The sequence below is a fragment of the Ahaetulla prasina genome, chromosome 1, assembly GCF_028640845.1.
Source record: "Ahaetulla prasina isolate Xishuangbanna chromosome 1, ASM2864084v1, whole genome shotgun sequence".
In the NCBI taxonomy this organism is placed as follows: Eukaryota; Metazoa; Chordata; class Lepidosauria; order Squamata; family Colubridae; genus Ahaetulla; species Ahaetulla prasina.
Genome location: NC_080539.1, coordinates 274,706,208 through 274,729,331, shown reverse-complemented (window position 1 = coordinate 274,729,331; position 23,124 = coordinate 274,706,208). Strand labels below are relative to the sequence as shown.

The 23,124-nt window shown below is 38.5% G+C and overlaps 1 protein-coding gene across 9 annotated transcripts in view; it reads right to left on the bottom strand.

Moving 5' to 3' along the window:
* Positions 1-17,578, bottom strand: part of TEAD1 (TEA domain transcription factor 1) — a 245,365-nt gene extending 227,787 nt beyond the window's left edge. For 2 of the 9 annotated variants that reach the window (XM_058160196.1, XM_058160257.1), the window contains exons 1-2: positions 17,189-17,577; positions 16,203-16,333 (exon numbers count right to left, since the gene is read on the bottom strand). The gene's annotated coding sequence lies outside the window, so the exon portion shown is untranslated. Of the gene's footprint in view, positions 1-15,040; positions 15,164-16,202; positions 16,334-17,125; positions 17,168-17,188 lie in introns of those variants that run through there. The other 7 variants (XM_058160263.1, XM_058160271.1, XM_058160221.1 and 4 more) reach the window with 6 other exon arrangements.
* Positions 17,579-23,124: the final 5,546 nt, after the last annotated feature.

The window sequence follows — 23,124 nt, the reverse complement described above, 5'->3', positions numbered from 1 at the left end:
GAATATGGATGGTCTGGCTTTCAGGCACAATTCTGCTTACCCAGTCAAATATTCAAATATTTAACATTTTAACATTTGGCAGACAGAATTTATTTATTACAAGGGTTTTTATGTCTTTTCATTCAAAAGTGAATCCAAGCAGTTTACAATAAATTGCACAATACACATACTAATAAATGTTACTGTTATAACTTCTAAAGAGGAAATAATTTATTCTTGAAGCTAAAGGAATGTATATTCTGAAACTGACTCTTAATACATAAGATGGTCTACAAGTGTTACATGTTCAACAGGCTCCATAAAATAAAATATTAAGTAGAGAACCTGCAACCATTCCAGAATGTACCTCTTGGCTAATTCAAATCCACATAAGATAGAATGCTTCAGTTCAAATTAATGAACCTTTCTAAATTAAGCATTGTGGTATCTCCTTATGTGACTTACTAAGGAAGCAGCAGCATTGAAACATGGTTTACTTTTATCACATTGTGCTTTGAAGTATATTTTCCAAGCATAAGGAGAAATGGCAGTTAAAGTAAGGACAAATTTTACCTGAAATGATTCCATTATTCTTAGAAGTTTAATGCTGTTGGATCAGATCAAAGATCGATCTGCATATGAAACAAGACACATTTTGGGAAAAACTAATGTGAAAGTATTAGATTTATCTTCCAATTTCACAGTCTAACTTTTATTTCCTTTATTTTTTATCATAGGAAGGAAGGAAGGAAGGAAGGAAGGAAGGGAAGGAAGGATTCGAAACTAGAAGACATGCTAACACAAATAAGACATATTTTTCATAACAAGATTAAATCTTGACTGCATGCAATTATCCTTCCATTGTGTTGGTAGAAAAACAATTCATAAGTAGAGAATTAACACATCAACAAGCCAGGGCCTTGAAATAGTATAAGAGTCTCACCACTGCAGTAAAACAATTGTTTTAGCTCTGCTTAGTTCACAATACACCTAGAGCTTTTCATAGATTGACAGATTCCATAAAATTTAACATCGCAGTAACCTAACCTTTGCTTTTAGGACAGTATATTTGTCACATCATTGTTATATAGGCACTGGCTTTCATAGTACAATCTGTTGGCCATCTAGATAAAACACAGTTATCATATGGGTGGGTAAATGATCACACTGTCTACTTACCTGTCAAATATCATTCTCTCCATAATTTAAAATGACTAGAGCAGACACTATATTAGTATGGCTATTTCTGGAGCATAAGATGATAACAGTTCGTCCTCCAAGGAATGGATCTCTTCAGTGGTGGGATTCAAGAATTTTTACTACTGGTTCTGTGGGCGTGGCTTAATGGGCATGGCAAGGGAAGGATACTGTAAAATCTCCATTCCCACCCCACTCCAGGGGAAAGATACCATAAAATCTTCAGTCCCTCCACACTCCAGGGGAAGGTTACTGCAAAATCCCCATTTCCTCCCAATCAGCTGGGACTCGGGAGGCAGAGAATAGATGGGGGCACGGCCAGTTAGAGGTGGTATTTACCAGTTCTCCAAACTACTCAAAATTTCCGCTACCGGTTCTCCAGTACTGGTCAGAACCTACTGAATATCACCTCTGGGACTCTTTCATTGCATTCTGGGGTATTTTATTTATTTATTTATTTGCTTGTCAATCTAATCAACATCTCTGAAATTTCCTGGTAAGTTCCTATTCAAGTACTAACCAGACAAATGGTTTCATGTCAAGATGAGTCAAATCACTTTGTTGTTGCCAACTGCTCTAATGTACAAAACACTGGGCAACTTTAAAACACCATCTGATCTTCAGCAGTCTGCAACTTTACAGTGACCAAACTGTGTTTCAGTGATATGTTGTAAACGTTTTCTACAATAGGATAGTCTCCAGATGGACTGATCTTCAATGCCCATTGTTCTCAATTATAGTATGGGTCATAATCTGGAAAATTGCATGGAAATTATGAGCACTGTAGTACCAGACAATTCTAGGAATTAAACACAGTTATGAAATTATGCTTTCACACGGTTTTCAGTCTGATATTTGGTAGCATTAAACTGCATCCAGGTCATGATCAGATACATCCAGCAGTTGTAATTTCATATTTTAGAAAAACAGGCCAAAATATTTCATTCATGACTGGAAAATATGTGAACATGAGATTATGACATTTTTGGATTGCCTGCACAAGATATTTTTCATTTCATTAGCAGATACTTTTTCCAAAGTTTCAAGAACAGTTTCCCTTAAGTTAAAACTGTACACCAATATCTCACATAGAATATAAGATTTCTCTGATACTCACAATCAACAAGAGCTGTTGAGTCAACAAGAGGCAGGCGACAAGGACCTTCAAGGCCAGGAAATAAGCAGCCTCCTGACCACAGACTCAAAAGGGCTCTAGTTTTAATCATGTTAACTAGTGCATCAGGAAGATTCCATGAGACAAGAACTTCTTGATATGTGTAACTTCCTAATTCTCTGTAATAAATTTATTTAGCTAATCCTATCTCTATCTGGGAAGGTGAAGATTGGAGGGAAATACTATGTTTGCTATGAATCTTTGACAGCACATTTGCCTTCACATTACTCACAAAAAGGCAGCATTGTATTCAAATCTCTAGATTAAGCAACATCTCCAGAATTTCTAACAATTCCACTGTTACTGGATCAATTCCAATGTCTTGCTTGGGTTGCAGCCCAGATGTCCTATTAACCCAGAGGATATCACTGGGTTAACTTTGGCAACTTCCTGAATCAAAAATGATTCTTCTCCAAGTATGATTATCTCAGAATACTGGTTTAGCAATATGTATTAAGATTAATGGAGTACTAGTATAAGAATTGCGGCAAGTTAATTAGGTTCAATTTAGAACCAATATGCCTGAGTACATGAGTTTGGAAACTTCCAAGTCTTTTTCTCATAGTCCTACTGTGCAAACAGCTATCTTCACAGATAATGGGAAAGGTCTTCAGCTAGCTGTTTACACAACAAGTTGAAACTTTATCTGTTTGAATACCAACTCTTACCTCAGCAGGTGGGAAGAAACAGCAAGTCGAGTATTAGACTCTAAGATACACAGTCACTACTGCAGCAGCAACTCCCTGACATCAAATACCTGCCTTTCAAAGCTTGACAAGCATGATGGGTATCTTGGCAGATTTGTTATTTCATTGTTCAATGCAAATCACACATCTCAACAAGACCTCAAGACTCTCTCTCCAGTTCTACATAGTAATTTTAATCATCTGACCAAGGGAACTGCAAAATGCGCAACCTTACTTCTAGCACCAAACCACCTGGAATTTTGTGACGGTTCTGAAAGTTACATTTGAGAAAGCCAAATAGATCAAACAATAGCCAGTCAAGTGTATGACAACCACAAAATACAAAGCCTTAAGTTATACATGCAAACACACACACACACACTTTCAGTTGTTAGTTATAATGAATAAAGTTTAACTTAACTAATATGAAGAGAACTATCAAATGAAATTCAGGATTAATTCATTTGACCCCTTCTACGTTATTTGCATGAAAAATCTGCACATAATTTGTGATTTTGAAGAGCTTTTTTGGTAATCATATAGAGCAAGAAGTAATTTTGTAATCATACTTATTCACTGCAAAGGAAACTGGAACTTGTTTCTGTTCTGTTTGTTTTTTCTCCCCCCCCCTTTTTCTTATTTTGTACTAGTTTCTGTTAATTTTGTGTTCTCTTCAAAACATAATAAAGTGTATATTTAAAAAAGATTTGGTTGATTTGAAAGGTCATCTCAGAGACTTCAGTTGTTAATCCCACTGATCCATAGCTATCAATGGAAGACTCACAGAATTGCAACAAAATAATGATTGCAAAGGAGGGTGTAAGATGTTTATATTGTGAAAAAACCTTGCCACTTCACAAGTGAAATGTCCTATTGAGAATCTCCTTCCAACCAACTGTACTGCTCTCTCATCAAGAAAAGGATCCTTTTAAGGTAGGATTCCAAAACCCCGAAAGGTTTTTCTTTTACTCAAGCTAGCCTTTACTTCACTACCATCCATTAGTCAGATCATTTCCATAATCTGTTCCAGCATTTGATGACAGTCTGTTCCCCTATATCTTTTTCCCCAAAATACCGAACACATACTGACCAGGACAGTTAAATTATGGTGTTTTTACCTAAGAGTTTTTGGCTCTCAAAGACACTCTAGAACATTAGCATCATCTTCCATGATGTATCAAGCAACAAAGTTCCAACTTCTCATAATCTTACATAGAAGGTCACAAGGTCACAATTCCCACCCGCCCCCCCATTTTAACATTCTTCTCTCTTATATTTCCTAGCCTGCAGAACAAGAACTCCAATGACTTAGCATGTAAACTGGATTATTTCTTGTACTATGATCCTCCCACCACATTCATTCTGCACCTGGAAATCTTTGTCACCCCCTCAGCACCTGCCCTGCTATGACAGCTGGTTGTCACAATGACAAGAAGTCTAGCAGCTATTTCCAAAACCACCAACAGGTGCAACCTACCCCACCTTAAAAAGAGACGAGACATATCTCCCCAGTGAGAAAATGAATCAGAACCTTCCAATCTTAACTTGTCTCCATGAAAATTTCTCATTTAAAAATAAACTACTCATGTATAATAAATATTAGTAATCAAAGATCTAAGAGACCTTGAAGAACTGTTTCTACTCCAAGTTGTTACAAGAGAAGTTAACATCTCTCTCATATATGTATTGGCTTGGATAGATAACTTTCAGAGTAACCTTAGTTTTCAGCTCATCATCTTTTCTTGGAAGCAGGAAGAACTGCTTCTCAACAACTAGCTATACTGTATCTTCTTCCTTCTCTAAGAGAAGTCTTACCGCTGCATCACAATAGCCAGCCAAGTAGATATTTAGGATTAGTTAAAATCACTTTCACCTGTGTGACTTTTGATGGCCTTCCATTAGAGCAGATATCAAGGTCTGTGCTTCTTCCTGCCTTGAGTATTGCAGGCTAAGAGACTCTTCAACAATGTATTTCAATCGTCACATCCCCCTCTTCTGCAGCTTCAAATTTTATTTCTGAGGTACGATGTCTCAAGATCCTGGATGCCATTCTGGCAATAACTTATCTTTCCTCTCTGACTTCATGTTTCACTTCCTGTCACAGCCTCTCTCTATTCCTGAGATTATTCATCCATTTATTCAATAGATTTCTGGAAATATGGTTGACCGAATCATCTCATTTCTGAAAGAGGTTGCCAGTTCATGGCACATTTTTGGAAAGCTCTATTTCACCTACTAAGATATGTAGCTCCACTTATATTCAGCATCATCTATCTACGGATGATGAAACAGAAAGAGTAAATGCCCAGTTCAACGCGATTTCCATCTTCTATAAAAGACTATATAGCATTGGATTACTTCACATAGGTTGTGTTCAGGAAGGGCATGGCATGAAGGCAGGAATTTCTTTAATAGCCCTGACACTATGGAATGTGTTCCCCTGGAGATACATTTAGTCCCTTCCTCCTTTTAGGAAACTACTCAAAACTTTCCTTTCAGACTTTAATTAGCTTAATGTCTAAAAGAACAGCAGTTCTTTTAATTATTGTCTATGTTCACTGGGAAACTGCTTTTATGTTGACATGCACTATCTTATAACAATGTCATTTCTAGCAAGAAAATTGGCCTGCTCTTTTTCCTATAGTCAGCTCATGTCAGCTTTTTTTAGGCCATGTATGGTCTGAAATCCTATATAATTTTTTTTATCCCTCCCCATTCCAAGTGCCCACCCAATGAGTCCTCAAGGTTCAGATGAATTATGCCAAGAACTCCCACTAATCCTTTCTTGTCACCACCATGCCTCCTCCATTATTGTTGGAGACACACACCCTTGTTAAGCTTTCTTCCAGATATCATCCCTCCATATGGCACATTTAAAAAGATGGAAACTAAAAGTATTGCACTGCTTCTTATATTTGCAGTCAATCATGTAGATTTTATCTGCGATTTGTAGTAAAGATTCTTTGTTTTCCATCCTTGTCTGGAACAATCCTGGGCCATTTGTGAACTTTTCCCTAATACTTCTCATTAACAGTGGGGAGAACTTACAGTTCATGAGAAGCAATCTAGAATATTTAATTCTAGAGGCTGTTCAGAGACTGAAAGACCTTGGGAAGGAATATAGCATATACATGCCCCACCCCAGCTTATTTGACAGCTCCATTTGTCATATCCTACAAACCCAATCTTCCTGACTGGCCTTAGATTCTGAGGGAGAAGACAACAGATTCAAGGAAGGGGATGGAATGGGGCCGTAATAGCTCAGGCTGTAAGGAGCCTGTTATTAGAACACAGCAGCCTGCAATTACTGCAGGTTCAAGCCCGGCCCAAGGTTGACTCAGCCTTCCATCCTTTATAAGGTAGGTAAAATGAGGACCCAGATTGTTGGGGGGGCAATAAGTTGACTTTGTAAAAATATACAAATAGAATGAGACTATTGCCTTATACACTGTAAGCCGCCCTGAGTCTTTGGAGAAGGGCGGGATATAAATGTAAATTTAAAAAAAATTAACAATGATAATCCTGCATACAGCAGAAAAATCAGAAAGTGACTTGGGTACTACTCTATATAAATGTCACATTACTGAGCCACTGTTAGATGAGAAAATGTATGTATGACTTCAATCCCAGAACTACTTTCCTCATTAAATAAAAATGAGGAACTATTTAAATAAGTTGTTAAGATTAGCAGCAGAATCTTCCCAATATGTGTATTTTATATCAGGGCCCCCCAATCCCTGACCCACAGCCTGTTGGAAATCGAGCCATGCAAGCTGCAGGCAAGAGTGCAAAACTCCATTTGTGTGAGTAGTGGATGCACATACTTGGAATTTCTGTCGTGTCCCACTCCTCCGCTGACAACCGGGTCAGGGAAATCCGAATCAGGCGTGCCTCTGCAGCTCTGCCAAAGTCCTAGCAAAGTCCTCAAGGCAGGCAGGAGACCAGAAAGTGACTTCAGCAAGATATGTTCGACTTTGCCTGACTCAGAGACTGCCAGAAAGCAGATCCTTTATATAGGCCATGGGGTGTGGCTCCATGACTCAGCACTTATCCAGGCCTGCCCCTCCCTTCCTTCTGACGCCGCCGCCTATCAATTCTTCTGAAGCGAGGGTCACTCCAGTCGGCAGTTGTTGGTAATAAACCTCCCTCAGGCTCACCTGCTGTGGGGGAGGGGGAGGGGTCTAGTTGCTCCGTTTGCCTGGGCATGGAGCCAGGGCTGGGGCCGGGAGGTGCTCCCTCCTCCGCAGCCTGTCTGGGCATGGAGCCAGGGCTGGGGCCGGGAGGTTCCCCCCTCCTCCTCAGCCTGTCTGGGCATGGAGCCAGGGCTGGGGCCAGGAGGCATACTAGGACATTCTTCATCGTTCGGAAGCAGATAAGACGACCCCGGCTGCGGTGAGAGCGGGTAAGACACAACAATTTCATGTACGAGCAGGAATGCCACTTGCATCCTCTCTCTCCCCCTCCTGCCAATGAACAGTCTCCAGAGCCAGAAAGGTTGGGGACTGTTGTTTTATATAGGTAGTCCTCGACTTATGAACACAATTGAGCCCAACATTTCTGTTGTTAAATGAGACATTTGTTAAGTGAGTTTTGTCCCATTTTATGACCTTTCTTAACTTGCAGTTAAGTGAATAACAGCAGCCGTTCAGTTAGTAACATGGTTAATGAATCTGGCTTCCCTATTGCTTGTCAGAAGGTCACAAAAGATGATCACATGACCCCCGGGACCCTGCAACCATCATAAACATGAGTCAGTTGCCAAGTGTCCTGAAGTTTGATCACATGACTATGGAATGCTGCAGCAGTCGTGTGAAAAATGGTCATAAGTCACTTTTCCAATGCCGTGGTAACTTTGAACTGTCACTAAATGAACTGTTGTAAATCAAGGACTACCTGTAGTGTTAAGATTGAAAACTATACTTATTTGTACAGCTGTAAGTGAAGAAGCTAGTTCTTTTCCTAGGATTTTTGAATGCATGGAGAAGCAACCTCCTAACTATGACTCTATTTGTAAATATGAAGTTAATTTAATGTCATTGTATCAGAGAGAGGAGAGGAATTTCCATCAGCCTTTCTCCAAAATGCTAAGAGGATTTTCCAAAACCTTGAATTTTATTTTATTTATTTTTTATTTATTTTTATTTGCATTTATATCCCGCCCTTCTCCGAAGACTCAGGGCGGCTTACACTATGTTAGCAATAGTCTTCATCCTATTTGTATATTTATATACAAAGTCAACTTATTGCCCCCAACAATCTGGGTCCTCATTTTACCTACCTTATAAAGGATGGAAGGCTGAGTCAACCTTGGGCCTGGTGGGACTAGAACCTGCAGTAATTGCAAGCCAACCTTTACCCATCAGGAGCATTATCCCACATCATTTCATTGGTTTACAAATATTTTACTTTCTACTGAGACTTGTTAACCCTGCATAGAACTTCTGACTTAAGAAACCTATATCCAACATTCATTTGATCACATGGGTCAAATCAAGCCCAAAAGAATGCTGGACTTCTTTTAAAAGAATACATATTGTAAGATTGTAGAAATATATATACCAGGGATTAAAGTACAGAAAGTATGGGCTTCAATATATATATATATAAATAAAAAAGCTTATTTGGCTATTTTAAAAGCTCAGTTTTTGTAGAGGTGACAATACTTGTTTGCCGCATAAAAATTATTATTCTGATGATTTTCAAGGGAAAATAATGGTAAGGTATTTCTAAAAAGTCAATGCACCGAATAGAAGATTTATATTCATCGTATTAATTTTTTCAAACATGTTATCTCTCTAAAAAATTCTTTCTCAGATTAATAATCTAAATAATCTGAATCACTTGAAGTGGTTCAAAAGTTTTGTATCTTTTTCTTAGACACAGAGATACAAAGATATTAAGATTTAGGAAGGACGGAGATATTAAGCTGACCGGCTTAATGGACTATTTAGATAAATCTTGGAAAATTTGGAAAATGTTGCCATGCAGCTCATAAAATGAGAAAGAAAAAGCTCATACCAAACAATTTAATTTGCATAAAGAACTAATGTTTGGATTAGAAATCAGCAACCACTGCTGAAAACAAGAATGGTAGCAGCAGGTGACATATTAAAAAAAAAGGCTTAGAAAATGAAGTCGGAAGGGGCACATTCACAACTATGGGAAATTGAAATATCAATACAATAGTGATCCCTAAAAAAGAAGAAAACTGCAATAGAAAAATAACCTTGAGAAAATAGTACAGGGAAGTTGGATGGAAAAGAGACAAGAGAGTATAATCTTAAACAACAACAAAAAAGATGGATCAAGTAAGAAAATCCCAGGAACAATGAATGTTTGGAAGGATCTAAGGGCAACAGAGGACGATTTTATTCTAAAATCATTCAATTACAAAAATGGAAAGTTGTTGGGACCAATATTTTCTACATCAAAAACATAGAATAGGCAAAGAAAAAAATCCCATTGCATTCTGTGCCTATTCTAAAATCTCCCAATTCTTCAGGAGTCTAGAAACAAATTGAATTAATGACATAATTAATTCAATATTAGTAAAGTTAGTATTAGTCACATCATTGCACTGTTTTCAATTATTGCAATTATATTCTAACATAGAATCCATAAAAGTTTTTTTATGTCATAAAAATTCTCAGAATGTGTTATAAATTATATTTATTGTTTTGATCTATTAAACAGAAACATTTAGACACTATATGTTTAGGTTGCTTGCAGGCAGGTGGGTTCTGGGCCAATATAAAATATCCTTTTAGTATTTTACCAATAACTTACAGATGACATCATTTTTTAATGTTGCTGGGCTGAAAAGGAAGCATATTGATTTTATATCCGATTCCTAAGTTTGGGATGTATTCATCAGTAATGAGTTTAGTATCTAGAATCTACAGTACTTCATTTCTAAGTAACCCATGCAATTTCAGAAAGAGTTCCTCTGGGGTAAACTTTGAAAAAGTTGCTCAGGTCGGGTCCAAGACTTAAGACACAAAGGAGAGTCAAAAGAATTCCAGGTCATTCCACAGGACCCAAATTTATCCAAGCACTGAATTAATTCATAGTTACCAGCTAAACCATAGGCAGAATTTGCTATAAGAAAAAAAATGTCAAGGGTTCCAATAATCTGCAAACTTAGTTCAACAATTGGAATATATATTGTAGAGCAGGGGGTCTCCAACCTTGGCAACTTTAAACCTGGCAGACTTCAACTCCCAGAATTCCCCAGCCAGCAAAGAGACCTCTGCTGTAGATTTATATGCCAGTTACTACATATTTCAGCAAATAAACAATTCCAATACAATCCGGGCTTCTTCCTGTAACATCCAAGGAATATTTTCATCTGGAATAGCCAAGCTCCTTGGAAATCCAAACATAAGATGCATAAAACTACTATTGATCAGCTAAATTCACTGATAACTATGTAAAGTAGACATATGGTGTTAAAACTTTTTTTTTTGATCTGTTACTAATGTAGCAAGAGGGTATATAGTATTCTACTGGAAGCATTATTTGACAGAACCCTCTGTGGCATTTCTCCCCACCCCACCCCAGGCACAGAAAAGAAACAAAAAACGCCTCTAAGGCAATTGCATGCACATCTATTTGCATTTTTTAAAAAACAGGTGAACAAAGAGTAAACCAGATGTCAACTTTCAAAAGCAAGCTGTCTGGTTTGGGAGAGTTAACAGAGGCAGACAAACTGCTAGAGCTCAGAGGGAGACAATGAGCTTCTCTCAAAACATTCTGGCCAAGGGGAGTGGCTATTTAAAACACTTGGCTTCCTTTATTTCAGCATGGCCGAAGTGGATTCTGCCTGCTCTTACGTGCCAACTCCAATGAAGTCATTTTGTTTCAATGGGGTTTTCTATGCATTTCAGTAACACCGTGTGCAGCACTGTAGCAAAGAACAAAACACTTGGGGGGGGGGTTTGCTTTCATTTGCAACTGCAAAAGAAATTAATGCTCTGATCCTATATAAAGCTGACAAATCCTGTGAACAAATTGCATCAGTTTAGCACATCGGAAATCATTATTGTGTTCTGGAAGAACTTTCAGAACATTAAGAGCAAATAGAAATTATTGTCTTAACCAACGTCATAAAGGTAAGGTGGAAAAAAGTAATAGAGAAAAGTGATTTACAACTTGCCTTCTGTAGAAGTCATAGATTCACATTTGACTTACAATGAAGATTCTATTTATATAATCTTGCTTGCTTTATATATAAAGGATGCTTTTAAGAGCAACATGAAATACACACACACACACACATATAAATAATTGTTTTCATGTTGCTCTTAAAAGCATCCTTTAAGGACAGCCCAATCAATTGCTCAAAAGCCTTCACCACAAAGAAGTTTATTAATATACATAACAGGCCTTTATAGTATTTAAAGTGACATTATGAGCTGGATTTCATATATTTTCAAATAAATTCAATTTAACTATATTTGGATGGTGAGAGAACATACAGCTCACAAAAATGAACTAAAAGAATGAAAGGGTCTCTGCTATTACCTGATCTGCCAATAAGATAATTTTCAACACGAATTTCTTATTGAACTGAATATATTAACACTTTGGGTTTTCCTTAGGATGCCTTTTATTTTAACTTAAAATACCATCTTGAACTCCTTCCAAAAGCTGGAACGACATCGAATTATGATAATTCAGAAATTCTGTGGATAAGGCAATGCAACAGATGCACTAAAGGGTTAGCTGCAGAGAATGTAAGTTCAATATGTTCTCACATAATTAACATTTCCCATTGAGTAGCTTTCAGTTTATGTACTGTTAAAATAATAGAATACACTGATATTAAGAGATCAATGGGAATGAAATTATAATCATTTGACTAATAGGTTTTTTAAAGTTTTGGTCTTGATAAAAGAAATAGTTGTCAAATTGCCAAAACATTAGGCTGCTTTCCATCTTTTGCTGAAACAAAAGAAAAGCAAAAACTATTAGCACACTTAGATTTTATTTGGCTAAATATAATAAAGAATTAAGCCATTTTTAAAAATCCTATTGTAATTTCTATTATTTGAAAGTAAAGGGAAGTCAGTGATTTTCACAATACTCTTTTCTCTTTTATTTTTTTCAAATTCTCCTCCCTACCTTTCCTGTAAAACCTGCTCTTTACATTAAAGCTAGGAGGCCTTACTGGTATTATAGCAGGCAGGTATTAATAGGTATTATAGGGTTCCATTCTTACCTTAAACCCTCCTTCAAATAATACCAAACTGAGGTGCAAACTTTTGCTCCCAAGTATTCTGGTCACCCAAGTGTTATTGAGATTTATGTTAGAATTGCTTAGGAGCAAAGGTTACAGAATAACATACCTTGTACAGGACATAATCACATAATTTCATTCAATTATTTTAAGCTTCAAATTGCTTAAAATAATTTGCTTTCAATAAAATTCCACTTGAGGTTTTATAAAATGACAAGTTTCCTTGAGGTATGGAACTGCTTCTTAAAAAGGGCTCTAATAAAGTCTGTCTATGATCCTAGAGACAGTTATTTGTGAGTAAGCATTCCCAGGAAAGCGTCTATTTAACACTGAAGATTATTTTCCAGCACAGACTCATCATCTAAAAATCCTCCTATAACAACTAATCAGGATTTTGTAATACTGTACCACAATATAATCTACTTTAGAAATCCCCAATTAAGTATTTCCACTCAAAGCAGCATTATGAGATAGGATCCTGGGAGCCCAATCATAAATCCAGGGTGTCAAGCCAATCGTGATGATACATGCCAACACTACAAATTGTGATATTGCTGTTGTGATGTAAGAATGTTAGTCTACCAAGTTGGCATGCAAGGCTTACAAAGCGACTTTGAAGCTTCAAAATAAAAAAAAGTACATTTGTTTCCGATTCCAATCCGCATCATCATAAAACATCAGCTTGAGATCACTTTGCCCTTGTTGAGGAATATTTTAATTCATGTATTAATATAATTAATATAATTCATGTATTAATATACAATACATGTATATTAATACATGTATTGTATTAAGATCTGTTCTCATCTTCAAGCAAGAGCTTCCAAGGAGAAATGCACAGCTAATCTAGTAGATTCACTTCTGAACATGCATATTTCCCATCTCCCCTCCTCCCACATACCCTCTGGTCAAGAAGATTCTAGTGGTAGGTTAACTTGATGTTTTCTTTGATATCTGAAAGGATTTTAACAGACTTGGGGATCAATTGGTTATTACACAGAACTAAAGTTACAAAAGGACACTTTATGAATACCATAAGACTTTTGTAGAAAATGTTTAACTGTTGCATTTCTAAGTTTATGATTTCTACATGATTCTATAGAAATGTAGTGAAGATAATGTGCGGCCACAAAAAGCAACAGCTTCCACTTAAAGTGTTATAATTTTCATAGCATTTATTTCCAATTGAAATACACCCATATTAGCGTTCTTCACTTGTATTTAGTAGGTAACTTTTCTTAAAAAGTCCACTACAGTAAACCATGGAAGCATGAATGCATTTCTGTTTAAATATATCTCTATCTCTATGCAGAACCATAACGAGAAAAAATATATAGTATAAACCTTGCTTACAATTCATATCCACATTGCATGTTTAGCTATATTCTTATTTTTGAATTACTTCCTAGATTACAATTTTTTAAATTCTCAGAACATAAAAATCTTAAAAGATCAAATCAGCAAAAAATTAATTGCATAACAGCATAAATAAACAGACATCCCATGTTAATATGAGGGCTTTGATGCAACAAATATTTAAATCCTAAACTAATGAAGCAGCTTTAGGAAACAAGGCATTAAGCCATTTCAGATAAACAGTGTGAAACTCATAACTGTGCCAGAAAACCTGCTAGGTTAAAAACTTAAAATACCCTTATAAGATATCCATTCCTTACTTAAATGCACATGCTGCATATCAAGTTTCACAATAAGCCCAAAATATTTTAAAATAAAATACATTATTTTCACAGAAAGCACAGTTCATATAGTAGGATAATGGCTACCCAATTACCACTTTTTATTATACATATACACAAAAACATTTATATTTATTTTTCCTTCAACTTTCCATTGCTTAGAAGTTTTTGCAATTTAGTTCTAGTACACCTTTGGGCCATTCTACAAAACACTTTCATGTTAACAACTAGAATACTAATTCCATCCCTTCTTGTTTTAATGCCTCTAGATATATCCATTTTTTAAAAGTTTTTTTAATATCATTTAATTGCTGAACTCTAGCAATGTTTTTTACTTTTTACAAACATGTTAGGGCTTACTGTGTTCATGTTTCTAATCTTAACTTTCATTAGCAATGGAGAACTACCATAAAAGGCTACCTCTTTCAAAAATTTATTCACCATCTAAGCAAAAGGAAAAAAAGTGTTACTTTCAAATTATTAAAGTGGCTTTTCAACCAACACACATAAAGAGCCACATTCTTCCAACACTAAAAATCTTCCAGCTGGAATTCACTAAGGGCCAAGTTCTTAGTTGTGCTAAAACTGTTCTTTTCCACTGTTTACTAAACTTTCTTTCAAAACCAACACTTCACTCTAGTCTCTTCCTTGAGATAACTTTAATGAACACAGTTTGAAACTAAACACAATATTAATCATATATCTAACAGATTGTGCCGTTGCTTTTGATAACTTTAAATGTTTTCAGAGGAACTGAACATCAATAATTATTAACAGCAATCACACATATTCAGATATTATCATTCCATTACTTTCATTTAGCAAAAGGGGAGAATATGGAAGCAAAGGCTCAAACTATTTTCCTAAACAATGCATCTATAAATGTTGAAAATATTTAATGCAATTAGAACTCCAAAATTATGGCTAGCTTTATTAACAAATCATCACTGCATAAACATGAATTAAAATAAAATATGAAGAAATCTAAAATGGATTGTGGGGAGCTGTGAAAATACTAAAAGAGTACCCCTCCTAAAACTCAGCTAGGCCTTAAGTTTGTACTCCTGACCTTTTGAAGAGAAATATGAATTCTCAGCATTCCATTTGAAAAATAGGCAGGAGCTGCTGTCTGTACAGAGATACAGAAGTAAGGCAGTGTAAAACAGCATCTGAATTATCTGGAATCTTTTTAACACTGTCAGTACAGTCTAATGTCCTTGCAGTGGTATTCCCCAACTATTTATAGGGATTGCAATGCACTATGTACCCCAGGACAAGCATTCCAAATTTAGGAGCACATTTCTTTAAATCTTGTATGAAATAAGACCAGATTTCTATTTACAATTTTTGTTCCCAGTGCACTGTACATAATGCTCTTTTCTTTTTGTGAGTCTGTCCTTGAATACAATTTCTACAATAATAAAATGCATTGTAAGTTTAGCTAAAGGTGATATTTTACTTAACCGCTTTCAATATTGATACTTATCTAGATTATTCTTGCAAAACTACAACTAAGGATGTTTCTTTAATTTGATTAATTTACAGATTAGAATGTTTAGTGTTCCTGATAAAGAGTTTTAGCTGAGCTACTTTTATTCATTGGCTATTTTAAATCAGAATAGAGATACATCATGCCAGAAGTCACATAATCAGTTAAAAGCACCATACTTTTTTAAAAAATAGAAAATATATAGCAAGAGAAGAGATTTTTACACCTGAAATTAAAACATAAAGACACTTACATTTAGAAATAAAGAAAGGTAGATGCCCATCAACTTTGGAGGCATTTATTGAAGGCCATTTGATATGGAGACATATCCAGAGTAGGTAGTCACTTCTAATCTCTTAACTATTCTCCTGAGAAACACAGGTGGCACTGATTTTTCATAGTTTCAAAAATATTTTAATAGTGTTAACGTTAGGTGCCTTTAAAAAAAGAAAACCAATCCAGAATGGTATAAATTTCTTGTTCGTCCATCTCCGCCAATAAATTGGAATAAAAAACAAGAGTTTGGCTAGCGAACTATTGCTCACTTTCTATTTTTTGTTTTGGGTTTAGATAAACTTAATTCCCACCCACCCCCCATGTAAGTGGACTTCCTTTCTTTGACAGTGTGACTTGTGGAACAAAAGAGTCTCTTTTGGCCAGCAGCACTAGTAACGTGTAGGGAGGGGATGCACAAGGTTCCTGTAAAAGGTTAGAGGAAAATAAATAAACATTGGGCTCCTACCGAAGGAAGTTTTCCAGGGACAATCTCCTCGTTTTGTTGGAACTGTGACTTTGTTGTCTTTTTGGGATACAATGTTTCTGCTGACTCCGGAAAAATTTTCCACTTGAATGTGCAATTAAGCAGCAGCAGTTCTGGAGAAAGCAAAGAAGCAACGAAAGAGAACATTCCTTCTTTCATCTTTAAAAGGAGAGGGATAAAAACGGGGGGGGGGGGCGGGCGGGCGGGGGCAAAACGAAAAAGGGAGCAAAAAAAAAAAAGAAGGAAAAAACAAAACAAAACAAAACCTCAAAGCTCTATAAACAGGCAGCTGAAATCTCCGATCCAGCCACTTTTTACAAAAGCTCAGCGTTAGGACGAGGGACTCGAGGGATGGGTTCGTTTTACTATGCAAGGCCTGATCTCCTCCCAAGTTATTTCTTCTCGACGAAAAATGTGAAAAATGCCAAAGATTTGTGTGTGTGTGTGCGTGCGCGCGCGCGCGAGTGTGTGTGTGTCTGTGCGATAGAGAGAGAGAGAGAGAGAGAGTGCGCGCGCGCGCGCCAGGCTGCAAAGCAGTGACTCAGGCAAGTAAATTAAAGCAGCAAACAGCAATAAGGCGCAGAGGGCGAGAGAGGAACGGCGCGGCCGCCTGTTGCAGCTCTGGCTAAATACCCAAATCAGGCTAAACTCCGCTGGAAACAGCTTTGCTTCCCCCTCCCCTGTCTCCCAAGGCTACTTTTCCTGATTTTTCGCTTCCTCCCCCCCCCCCCCCCCCCCCCCCCACCCCCCCCCCCTCTGTTCACCTGCGGAGACTGAGACGCGGGAAGGGAGGGGGGCGTCAAAAGAGGGGGGGGCAACCGACATGATTCTCCCAAGTAAATAACAGAGGACCTCCCTCCCCCTCCCGCCATCCACCGTTCCCTGCCACACAAAGCAAAGCGAACCGTAAAGAGAAGCTGCTCCCTCCAGCCTCCACTCGCCCCTCCACGCACACGCACAAAACTTACCTCCACTCCACTCCCCACCTTTGCAAACACCACCAGCCTTTCTTTTTTTGTTTTTGTTTTTTGTGCAAATCAATTTCAAAACTTCTTCCAGCTTCCCCTGGGGACTTTTGGCTTGCTTTTAAAATGTCTAATAGCCTTCGTGTTTGGTTGGTTGTTGTTTTTTTTTTTTTGCTTGTTGGTTGTTTTTTGGATGTTAATTTTTTTTTTTTTTGCCCCTTAAAAAATCACTGTGTGTGTGCGTCTTGGGCTCTACAGCTTGTTGGCTTGCGGGATTATTGAAGCCCTTCAAGTGATTAGTTACTGCCCCCAAAACCGGTGGCGGCAGGGCGGGCTGGGCTTTCGAATGGGCTTGTGCAGCGCGAGCGATGCTAAGAATGTTCGGAATGAGAAGAGGAATGAAATGAACGCGAGGAGCGGACTCTCTACAGGGGAGGCGGAGCCACGGCCCGCAACAGCCAGGGGATGCAGAGGGGAGGAGCCAGGAAGCAGCTGGTGACCTCATAGGAAAGTCCAGGGGAGGAGGGAGCGAGAGACGAGGGGAAAAAAGGGGGTGGGGGAGGAATCAGATCACATGGGGAGGGGAAAAGTTGGAGGTGGAGGAGGGCGGGGAGGGGGAGAGAGAGGTGTCCTCGCGAGCCACCTTAGTCTCAGGCGCAAGCGGAGGAGCCCCTTGAAATGGGATCCTGCTCACATGCCGAGGCACAATCGCGAGGGCGGAGCCGAGGCCATTCGGCTTAACCAAGATCGCTCCAGCTGCGGCTCCCGTCGGGGGGGGGGGAAGGGAGGGGAGGAGGAGGAGGATGTATAGGCGGCGAAGAGCGAGGATTTCAGCGCCCTGAGGGAGAAAGGCTGGCTGATGCAAACTTTCTTGGAGCTCCTTGGAGTGCGCGCTGGCGAGAGCTGGAATTTGCCTCGAATCCATCGTAGCAACCAGGAGGAGGAAAGAGAAAGAAAACGCCGCTGGGTTTCAGTGAAACACTTGGGGTCGACGGGGGAAGAAAAAGCGCGTCATTCAGGAACAAATCATAGCGAGGATGCCTTAACTGGGAAAGTAGGCTAGGCTGGGCGAGAGTTTGGCTGGTATTAGTTTGTTTGCTTAGAGTGTGGTGATTTTTTTTTTTTTATAAATCTCAAGCGCGGCAACTCCTCCACTTTTTGAATTTGATTCAACGGCTGCGGTTGTGCGATTCCACATCGCGTGTTTTCTCTTCCCGGGATAAAAATCGATGTCATTTCCCCCATGCAGAAAGAGGCTCCTTAGGGATTTTGGGTAGCGAACTTATCTCGTTTAACCATCTGAGCGCTGGATGCGAAAGGAAAGGAAAGCCTCATTCTAAACTCGGGAGCTTGGGGGGGGGGTGTCGTGATTTTGGGGAAAGGGAACCAGATGGGTCACCGGAGGCACTCTTCACTACAGACTAGGCAACCATTTGTATGCAATTGAAATACACCCATATTAGCGTTCTTCACTTGTATTTAGTAGGTAACTTTTCTTAAAAAGTCCACTACAGTAAACCATGGAAGCATGAATGCATTTCTGTTTAAATATATCTCTATCTCTATGCAGAACCATAACGAGAAAAAATATATAGTATAAACCTTGCTTACAATTCATATCCACATTGCATGTTTAGCTATATTCTTATTTTTGAATTACTTCCTAGATTACAATTTTTTAAATTCTCAGAACATAAAAATCTTAAAAGATCAAATCAGCAAAAAATTAATTGCATAACAGCATAAATAAACAGACATCCCATGTTAATATGAGGGCTTTGATGCAACAAATATTTAAATCCTAAACTAATGAAGCAGCTTTAGGAAACAAGGCATTAAGCCATTTCAGATAAACAGTGTGAAACTCATAACTGTGCCAGAAAACCTGCTAGGTTAAAAACTTAAAATACCCTTATAAGATATCCATTCCTTACTTAAATGCACATGCTGCATATCAAGTTTCACAATAAGCCCAAAATATTTTAAAATAAAATACATTATTTTCACAGAAAGCACAGTTCATATAGTAGGATAATGGCTACCCAATTACCACTTTTTATTATACATATACACAAAAACATTTATATTTATTTTTCCTTCAACTTTCCATTGCTTAGAAGTTTTTGCAATTTAGTTCTAGTACACCTTTGGGCCATTCTACAAAACACTTTCATGTTAACAACTAGAATACTAATTCCATCCCTTCTTGTTTTAATGCCTCTAGATATATCCATTTTTTAAAAGTTTTTAATATCATTTAATTGCTGAACTCTAGCAATGTTTTTTACTTTTTACAAACATGTTAGGGCTTACTGTGTTCATGTTTCTAATCTTAACTTTCATTAGCAATGGAGAACTACCATAAAAGGCTACCTCTTTCAAAAATTTATTCACCATCTAAGCAAAAGGAAAAAAAGTGTTACTTTCAAATTACTAAAGTGGCTTTTCAACCAACACACATAAAGAGCCACATTCTTCCAACACTAAAAATCTTCCAGCTGGAATTCACTAAGGGCCAAGTTCTTAGTTGTGCTAAAACTGTTCTTTTCCACTGTTTACTAAACTTTCTTTCAAAACCAACACTTCACTCTAGTCTCTTACTTGAGATAACTTTAATGAACACAGTTTGAAACTAAACACAATATTAATCATATATCTAACAGATTGTGCCGTTGCTTTTGATAACTTTAAATGTTTTCAGAGGAACTGAACATCAATAATTATTAACAGCAATCACACATATTCAGATATTATCATTCCATTACTTTCATTTAGCAAAAGGGGAGAATATGGAAGCAAAGGCTCAAACTATTTTCCTAAACAATGCATCTATAAATGTTGAAAATATTTAATGCAATTAGAACTCCAAAATTATGGCTAGCTTTATTAACAAATCATCACTGCATAAACATGAATTAAAATAAAATATGAAGAAATCTAAAATGGATTGTGGGGAGCTGTGAAAATACTAAAAGAGTACCCCTCCTAAAACTCAGCTAGGCCTTAAGTTTGTACTCCTGACCTTTTGAAGAGAAATATGAATTCTCAGCATTCCATTTGAAAAATAGGCAGGAGCTGCTGTCTGTATAGAGATACAGAAGTAAGGCAGTGTAAAACAGCATCTGAATTATCTGGAATCTTTTTAACACTGTCAGTACAGTCTAATGTCCTTGCAGTGGTATTCCCCAACTATTTATAGGGATTGCAATGCACTATGTACCCCAGGACAAGCATTCCAAATTTAGGAGCACATTTCTTTTAATCTTGTATGAAATAAGACCAGATTTCTATTTACAATTTTTGTTCCCAGTGCACTGTACATAATGCTCTTTTCTTTTTGTGAGTCTGTCCTTGAATACAATTTCTACAATAATAAAATGCATTGTAAGTTTAGCTAAAGGTGATATTTTACTTAACCGCTTTCAATATTGATACTTATCTAGATTATTCTTGCAAAACTACAACTAAGGATGTTTCTTTAATTTGATTAATTTACAGATTAGAATGTTTAGTGTTCCTGATAAAGAGTTTTAGCTGAGCTACTTTTATTCATTGGCTATTTTAAATCAGAATAGAGATACATCATGCCAGAAGTCACATAATCAGTTAAAAGCACCATGCTTTTTTAAAAAATAGAAAATATATAGCAAGAGAAGAGATTTTTACACCTGAAATTAAAACATAAAGACACTTACATTTAGAAATAAAGAAAGGTAGATGCCCATCAACTTTGGAGGCATTTATTGAAGGCCATTTGATATGGAGACATATCCAGAGTAGGTAGTCACTTCTAATCTCTTAACTATTCTGAGAAACACAGGTGGCACTGATTTTTCATAGTTTCAAAAATATTTTAATAGTGTTAACGTTAGGTGCCTTTAAAAAAAGAAAACCAATCCAGAATGGTATAAATTTCTTGTTCGTCCATCTCCGCCAATAAATTGGAATAAAAAACAAGAGTTTGGCTAGCGAACTATTGCTCACTTTCTATTTTTTGTTTTGGGTTTAGATAAACTTAATTCCCACCCACCCCCCCATGTAAGTGGACTTCCTTTCTTTGACAGTGTGACTTGTGGAACAAAAGAGTCTCTTTTGGCCAGCAGCACTAGTAACGTGTAGGGAGGGGATGCACAAGGTTCCTGTAAAAGGTTAGAGGAAAATAAATAAACATTGGGCTCCTACCGAAGGAAGTTTTCCAGGGACAATCTCCTCGTTTTGTTGGAACTGTGACTTTGTTGTCTTTTTGGGATACAATGTTTCTGCTGACTCCGGAAAAATTTTCCACTTGAATGTGCAATTAAGCAGCAGCAGTTCTGGAGAAAGCAAAGAAGCAACGAAAGAGAACATTCCTTCTTTCATCTTTAAAAGGAGAGGGATAAAAACGGGGGGCGGGGCGGGCGGGCGGGGGCGAAACGAAAAAGGGAGCAAAAAAAAAAAAGAAGGAAAAAACAAAACAAAACAAAACCTCAAAGCTCTATAAACAGGCAGCTGAAATCTCCGATCCAGCCACTTTTTACAAAAGCTCAGCGTTAGGACGAGGGACTCGAGGGATGGGTTCGTTTTACTATGCAAGGCCTGATCTCCTCCCAAGTTATTTCTTCTCGACGAAAAATGTGAAAAATGCCAAAGATTTGTGTGTGTGTGTGCGTGCGCGCGCGCGCGAGTGTGTGTGTGTCTGTGCGATAGAGAGAGAGAGAGAGAGAGTGCGCGCGCGCGCGCCAGGCTGCAAAGCAGTGACTCAGGCAAGTAAATTAAAGCAGCAAACAGCAATAAGGCGCAGAGGGCGAGAGAGGAACGGCGCGGCCGCCTGTTGCAGCTCTGGCTAAATACCCAAATCAGGCTAAACTCCGCTGGAAACAGCTTTGCTTCCCCCTCCCCTGTCTCCCAAGGCTACTTTTCCTGATTTTTCGCTTCCTCACACCCCCCCCGCCACCCCAACTCCTCTCCCCTCTGTTCACCTGCGGAGACTGAGACGCGGGAAGGGAGGGGGGGCGTCAAAAGAGGGGGGGCAACCGACATGATTCTCCCAAGTAAATAACAGAGGACCTCCCTCCCCCTCCCGCCATCCACCGTTCCCTGCCACACAAAGCAAAGCGAACCGTAAAGAGAAGCTGCTCCCTCCAGCCTCCACTCGCCCCTCCACGCACACGCACAAAACTTACCTCCACTCCACTCCCCACCTTTGCAAACACCACCAGCCTTTCTTTTTTTGTTTTTGTTTTTTGTGCAAATCAATTTCAAAACTTCTTCCAGCTTCCCCTGGGGACTTTTGGCTTGCTTTTAAAATGTCTAATAGCCTTCGTGTTTGGTTGGTTGTTTTTTTTTTTTTTTTGCTTGTTGGTTGTTTTTTGGATGTTAATTTTTTTTTTTTTTTTGCCCCTTAAAAAATCACTGTGTGTGTGCGTCTTGGGCTCTACAGCTTGTTGGCTTGCGGGATTATTGAAGCCCTTCAAGTGATTAGTTACTGCCCCCAAAACCGGTGGCGGCAGGGCGGGCTGGGCTTTCGAATGGGCTTGTGCAGCGCGAGCGATGCTAAGAATGTTCGGAATGAGAAGAGGAATGAAATGAACGCGAGGAGCGGACTCTCTACAGGGGAGGCGGAGCCACGGCCCGCAACAGCCAGGGGATGCAGAGGGGAGGAGCCAGGAAGCAGCTGGTGACCTCATAGGAAAGTCCAGGGGAGGAGGGAGCGAGAGACGAGGGGAAAAAAGGGGGTGGGGGAGGAATCAGATCACATGGGAAAAGTTGGAGGGGGAGGAGGGGGGGGAGGGGGAGAGAGAGGTGTCCTCGCGAGCCACCTTAGTCGCAGGCGCAAGCGGAGGAGCCCCTTGAAATGGGATCCTGCTCACATGCCGAGGCACAATCGCGAGGGCGGAGCCGAGGCCATTCGGCTTAACCAGGATCTCTCCAGCTGCGGCTCCCGGGGGGGGGGGGGAAGG